The sequence below is a fragment of the Heloderma suspectum genome, chromosome 2, assembly GCF_057233095.1.
Source record: "Heloderma suspectum isolate Gila_16-S chromosome 2, 16-S_ref, whole genome shotgun sequence".
Classification (NCBI taxonomy): domain Eukaryota; kingdom Metazoa; phylum Chordata; class Lepidosauria; order Squamata; family Helodermatidae; genus Heloderma; species Heloderma suspectum.
In genome coordinates this window covers 189,570,873-189,576,872 of record NC_139459.1, presented here as the reverse complement: position 1 = coordinate 189,576,872, position 6,000 = coordinate 189,570,873, and positions in this window count along the sequence as shown.

Below are 6,000 nucleotides of genomic sequence, written 5' to 3'. Positions count from 1 at the left end.
CTCATACATAGGCACTGCAAGAGTAGGGAATGTCCTCTGACATATGGATAACTGGTCTGCCTGCAAAGATTGTCCATATCAGTTGTCCATCCTTTTAACAGACAGAGATTCAAACCCCCAACGTGAGCTGGATTTTAGGTAAGATGCATAATTGTCTAGGACCGTGAAATCAGGGCCCAGCATCCACTAATCCTACATTATTTGCATGCCATCCAAATGTACCCATTTAATAGTTGCCAATAGGTCTGAAGCGTTTTTCCCTCAGCCAGGTCATTGGGATGGTATGAAAGTCAGTCTAACTCATTTATGATAACAAAAGGAGGTTGTGTAGTTCTCCATATTGTGGACTGATAAAAAGGCAGGAGGGAAAGGGGTGTGGATAAAAATAGATGGGGATGGGGCAGTCCAGACTGTGGTGTTGACTCAATGCCTGTTGCCCAAACAGTTTTCAGTTTTGCCCAGGATTTGGACTTTAGTCATACAATCATAGAATAGTAGGTTTGGAAGGGGCCTACAAGACCATCGAGTCCAACCCCCTGCTCAATGCAGGAATCCAAGTCAGAGCATCCCTGACAGGTGGCTGTCCAACCTCATCTTGAATGCCTCCAGTCTGGGACAGCCCACTACCTCCCTTGGTAATTGGTTCCATTGTCATATTGCTCTAACAGTCAGGAAGTTTTTCCTGATGTTCAGCCGGAATCTGGCTTCCTGTAACTTGAGCCCATTATTCCGTGTCCTGCATTCTGGGATGATGGAGAACAGATCCTGGCCTTCCTCTCTGTGACAACCTTTCAAGTACTTGAAAAGTGCTGTCATATCTCCCCTCAGCCTTCTCTTCTCAAGGCTAAACATGCCCAGTTCTTTCAGTCTCTCCTCATAGGGCATTATTTCCAGTCCCCTGATCATCTTGGTTGGCCTCCTTTGAAACCTCTCCAGTTTGTCTGCATCCTTCTTAAAGTGTGGTGCCCAGAACTGGATACAGTACTCAAATTGAGGCCTAACCAGTGCTGAGTAGAGGGGAACTAGTAATTCACATGATTTCGAAGCTATACTTCTATTAATGCAGCCCAAAATAGCATTTGCCTTTTTTGCAGCCACATCACATTGTTGGCCCATATTCAGCTTCTCATCTACAACAGTTCCAAGATCCTTCTCACTTGTAGTATTGTTGAGCCAAGTATCGCCCATCTTGTAACTGTGCATTTGGTTTCTTTTTCCTAGGTGCAGAACTTGGCATTTATCCCTATTAATTTTCATTCTCGTTTTCTGCCCAGTACTCCAGTCTATTAAGATCACTTTGAATTTTGCTTCTGTCTTCCAGGTAGGGATGGAGGAGAATTTCTCCACGAATCTTCGGGAGGCCAAGCGCCGAGGCATTCGGCCCCCGAAAGTGTTGGGGAAATTCTCTGCCCCCCCGCCCCCCCCCCAGGATAGGACTTACCTTCAGCGAATGTCCCTCCCGGCGGCGGGTCCCAGCGGCGTTTCAGCGGCGTTTCGGCGGGGGCGGCGGCTGGTCTCCTGACCGGCTGCCGCCGCCGCCATTACAAAATAAAAAAGTAAACAAAAAACAAAAAACACACACCCATGATAGGCTACATGATGATTTACGTAGCCTATCATGGCTAGATTTCCAAAGTCAGCCGTGATAGGCTACGTAAATCGTCACGTAGCCTATCATGGGTGACTTGGGGGGGGGGGAAGCGTGTTCGCAAATGGCGGCGGCTCATGGGCACTGCCATTTGCGTTCCTTATTTTGGCACGTCTAGTCTACGTAAAGATTTACGTAGACTACTGCGAAAATAAGGGCAACGCAAATAGCGTTCCCTTATTTTCGATGTAGTCTATGTAAATCTTTATGTAGACTAGACGTGCCAAAATAAGGAACGCAAATGGCGGCGCCCATGGGCTGCCACCATTTGCGTATGCGCTTTTTTTTTTTTCCAAAGTCACCCATGATAGGCTACGTGACGATTAACGTAGCCTATCATGGCTGACTTTGGAAATCTAGCCGTGATAGGCTACGTTAATCATTACGTAGCCTATCATGGGGTTTGTTTGTTTGTTTTTCTTCACTTTTTGTTTCGCGGCCAGGGAGACGGGGTGCTTCTCCCCAGCCTGAATTTCGGCCGGGCAAGGCGGGGCGCCTCCCCCCCCTCGCCTGAACTTCGGGGGGAGAAGCGAAGCGCCTCCCCCCCACCGCGAAGCCAAGCTGTGAAAAGGTAAGTGACTTTCGTACATCCCTACTTCCAGGGTATTAGCTAGGGATGTCAGAGAAATCCTCCATGGTCCCCAATGAGGCCAGATTCTATTGAATCTGGCCCCCCGAAGTCCGTGGAGGATCAGATCTCTTACCTCTGCCTCCCCACAAAGTCCCCGCCGGTAGGATCTTGCCTGCCGCCAGCTCCAAATCCCCAGCGATATGGCCACCATTGTTATATCACTGGCTGGACTGATGGACTGCGGATGCAAATGGCATCCACTACACCATTTGCATCACTGCTCTTTGACGTGATAGGCTACATAAATCTTTACGTAGCCTATTGCATGAAAAAACAGGGATGCAAATACGCCATTTGCATCCCTGTTTTTTCATGCAATAGGCTACGTAAAGATTTACATAGCCTATCACGTCAAAGAGCAGGGACGCAGATGGTGTCCGCTACACCAGATGCCATTTGCATCCACAGTACGTCAGTCCAGCCAGCGATACGGCAATGGCGGCCAAATTGCTGGGGCTTCGGAGCCGGCCAGTGGCTCCACGGAATTGCCACGGAGTGGAGCTGGCTGGTGAGGATTCCGGGAGGAGGGACGGATTGCCTCACCCCCCCATGGACCCCCCGGAATGGCAGGTAAGTAATTTGTACATCCCTAGTATTAGCTCTCTTGCCCAATTTTGTGTCATCTTCAAATTTGAGAAGCATTCCCTGCACCCCCTCATGCAAGTCGTTAGTAAAAAATGTTGAAGAGCACTGGGCCCAGGACTGAGCCCTGCGGTACCGCACTTGTTACCTCTCCCCAGTTTGAGAAGATCCCATTGATAAGCACTCTTTGAGTCCTTCCTGGGACAAGCCTCCCACACTCCCAGTTCAATCTTAAGGTACTGCAACTGTTCTCATGAGATCAGTACTGGCCGAGGTCTCTTTTTCCAGTTTGCTCCCAGTTATAATGCATTGCTTTCCACTTACATGTAGACGGCACATCCAACAGATGGCACCCTGGAGCTCCTGGTTCATTAACCTGGAAGAGGCTTGCCATAGCTGGTGACCCGCCAAGCCCATCATGCCTTGCCACTCACGTATGGTGGGCTTCATAACCCTCCTGCTTTTACTGGCTGCCTGAGACTGCAGGAACAGGAAGGGTTTGAAGCAGGGCTGCCAGGTATGGCTGCAGCAACTCCACTTGGCTTGGCAGTTGAGAAGTTGCACAATCCAGAAGCACTCCAACTCCTACTACCCATCGGTTCAGTCCCTCCAAGTCATTGCCAAATGTGTCCTTCATACATAGACATTGTGTCAGCGAGGAACGTTCCCTGACATCTGGGTAAACGGTTTCCCTGCAAAGATTATCTATATTGCTTGTCCCCATTTCACTAGAGAGAGATTCAAGGCCCCAACCTGAGCTGGATTTTGAATAAGATGCATGATTTCCCATAGCTGTGAAATCGTGGCATGGCTTACACACATATCCTCCAGTATTTGCATTCCATCCAGATCTACCCATTCAATAGTTGCCAATAGTTCTGTTGTAGTTTTGAAGCATTTTCTCCCAGCCTGGTAACTGAGATGGTATGAAATGTAGTCTAACTTGTGTATAATAAGAAAGGGAGGCATCTGGAGAAGGAGTGTACCTCTGGAGACTGATAAAGGGGGAGTGCCTGTGCTCCCATACACTGCTCATGGTCTTCACGAGGTCACGGTTGGAAGCAGATGGTGCCATAGACGGGCCTTCGGTCGGTCTGATATGACAGGGCCAATACTGTACAGTGCCTTGCACAAATATTCACACAGCCCCTTTGATTTTTCCACATTTGGTTGTGTTACAACTGGAACTGAAACGGATTTACTTGGCATTTTTACCATTTGATTTACACAACAAACTTAACACTTCGAACGTGCAAAATATTTTTATTGTGGCACAAAGTTAATTACACAAAAACAACCTGTCATATGTTGGTTGCCTAAGTATGCAACTCCCTTCCCCCCCGCCCCGAGTTGTAGAAGCCACTTTGGCAGCAATTACAGCTGTGAATCTTTGGGGGTAAGTCTCTACCAGCTTTGCGCATCTGGATCCTTCAATTCTTGCCCATTCTCCTTGGCAAAATTGCTCAAGCTCCATCAGGGTGGATGGGGACTGTTGGTGAACAGCAACACTTTTCAAGTCTTGCCACAGATTCACGATCAGATTGAGGTCTGGGCTGTGACTGGGACATTCTAAGACATTCAGGTTCTTGTTTTTAAACCACTCCAGTGTAACTTTGGCTGTGTGTTTAGGGTCATTGTCCTGCTGGAAGCTGAACCTCCTCCCCAGTCCCAAGTTTCTTGCAGGTTTTCCTCTAGAATTGCCCTGTATTTGGCTCCATCCATCTTGCCCTCAATCCTGACCAGTTTCCCAGTCCCTGCCAATGAAAAGCATCCCCACAATAGGATGCTGCCACCACCGTGCTTCACTGTGGGATGGGGTTCTCAGAGCGATGAGAACTGTTGGCTTTGCACCACGCATAGCGTTTTGCATAAGGCCAAAAGGTTCAGTGTTGGTCTCATCAGACCAGAGAACCTTTTTCCACATGTTTGCTGTGTCTCCCACATGCCTTTTGGCAAAATCCAAATGGGATTTGATCGGGGGTGGGAGGGGGGGTCAGCAATGGCTTTCTTCTCACAACTCTTCCATAAAGCCCAGCTCTGTGGAGCATCTCAGAGATAGTGGTCCCATGGATGGATTCTCCCATCTCAGCTGTGGATCTCTCCAGCTCCTTCAGAGTTACCATTGGCCTCTTGGTTGCTTCTCTGACTAATGCCCTCCTTACCCAGTCACTGAGTTTTGGTGGATGGCCTTCGCTAGGCAGACTCGTGGTGCCATATTCTTTGTAATAATGGATTTAATGGTGCTTCGGGGGATGTTCATAGTTTGGGATTTTTTTTATACCCCACCCCAGATTGATGCTTCTCCAGAACTTTATCCTGAACTTGTTTTGATAGTTCCTTGGTCTTCATGATGCTGTTTGATTACATATGCTCTCTAACAAACTCTGGGACCTACCAGAAACAGGGGTATTTAATCTGAGATCATGTGACACTTGAATTGCACACAGGTGGACTCCATTCAATGAATTATGTGACTTCTGAAGGCAGTTGCTTGCACTAGAGCTGATTTAGGGGTGTCACAGCAAATGAGGGTGAGTATCTATGCAATCCAGACTTTTCTGTTTTTTATTTCTAATTCATTTTGTAAAATATGTAGTTTTTTTCCCCCAGTTCGACATTATGGACTATTTTGTGTAGATCAGTGACAAGAAATCCTAAGTGAATCCATTTTAATTCCAGGTTGTTGTAACACAACAAAATGTGGAAACGTCAAAGGGGGGGTGAATACTTCTGTAAGGCACTCCAGTGCAGCCAGGCTCACAGCTTTGAAGCACCAGGATGCTTTGCCTAGCAGGGACGATGAGATCATCTGCCACCCCCCTCAACCTTCCCTCTTCCCTCTGAGTGTGACTGCAAGCTTCCGTCTGCTGCTGAGCTGCGGCCGCAAATGGCGTCCGGCGTAGGGGACGCCATTTGCGTCCCTGCTCTTTGCTTTAATTGGCTACGTAAATATTTACATAGCCAATCATGGCCAACGGCAGGGATGCAAATGGCATCCCCTGCGCCAGACGCCATTTTGTTCCACAGCCCAGCAGTGGATGGGTGCGGAACGAAGACGACGACCTGGACCAGCCACCACCAGGTAGGTTCCGTCCTGGGGGAATTTCGGGGGGTTGCGGGGGGGTAGTCCATTCCACCA